This window comes from Lactuca serriola, chromosome 2 (genome assembly GCF_051521515.1).
Source record: "Lactuca serriola cultivar US96UC23 chromosome 2, Lser_US96UC23_V15, whole genome shotgun sequence".
NCBI classification, from domain to species: domain Eukaryota; kingdom Viridiplantae; phylum Streptophyta; class Magnoliopsida; order Asterales; family Asteraceae; genus Lactuca; species Lactuca serriola.
The window spans coordinates 87,672,702-87,673,786 of record NC_136409.1 but is presented as its reverse complement, the minus strand read 5'-3'; positions in this window follow the sequence as shown (position 1 = coordinate 87,673,786).

Genomic DNA, 1,085 nt, shown 5'->3' with positions numbered 1-1,085 from the left:
TATCACACCCTTATGGTTTTATTAATTAATTAAGGTGTATAATTAAAAGAGGTTTAATAAATCCATAAAAGTTTTGGTTTACAATTTAATTTAATTAAAAGTATAATTGTTAAATTTGACAACCTAGTATTTTAAAAGTGTAAAATACATCCTATACTATATATAACATTAAAAGTCTAACATTATATATATATATATATATATATATATATATATCCTAATCTAATAAATAAGAGCAATTCCGCCACGTGTCATTCTATTAGCCCCTCCTAATCCATTTATCCCGCCAATAACATCTAATTAAATTCCCTATATTACCCTCTTCTTTCTTTTCTACCTAGCCCTGTTATTCGGTTACCTCCTTTCCACGCTCAAATCAAATTCAAAGTTTAAACGAATCCCTGTAAATCAGCAATAAATCATCGACAAAATCAATTTACTACTTCCTTTTTATCTCCCGGTTTCTTTCTATAATTGTACATGGAATGTGATTAGGTTTCCAAAATTTTCTCTCTTTCAACAAAACTTTACATCGGTCATCTTGACCACCACCATCTCTCCTTCTTCATCATTCTTTCAGTGGGGTTTCTTATTTAACCACTCTCGCTCAAGAATTCTACTTCGGAATGAGAGAGTTTGATCGTTCGTTGCTGCTAATCCTTATTCTTTTGTCCCTGGAAATCATGAGGTTTGAGATTTAGGTTTTCGAATTCTACCATCCCCCTTTGACAATTTCAGATTCCAAGCATTTGGTAAAGTTTTTGAGCGACATATGAGCAGGTGCCCTTCCTTCTTTTCACTCCATGTCTATAATTTTTCTCATTTCGGTTTACACTCATCAACGATGAATCCATATAAATTAAAGGCGAGAATCGCTAATGATTGGCCAAGAAAAGAGGATTTCAACAAGTTTATGAGTATACTTACATATAGATTTCTTCTAGGTTTGATACTTTTAGAGTAGTTAGGTGCTAAATAGGTCTCACATCGGATTTATCACTGAAGCGTCACCACCATGCTCTTATATATGCACAAAAAAGAACTGTCGGTGATGAACCAAGGTAAAAACCATCCAAGGATTCACA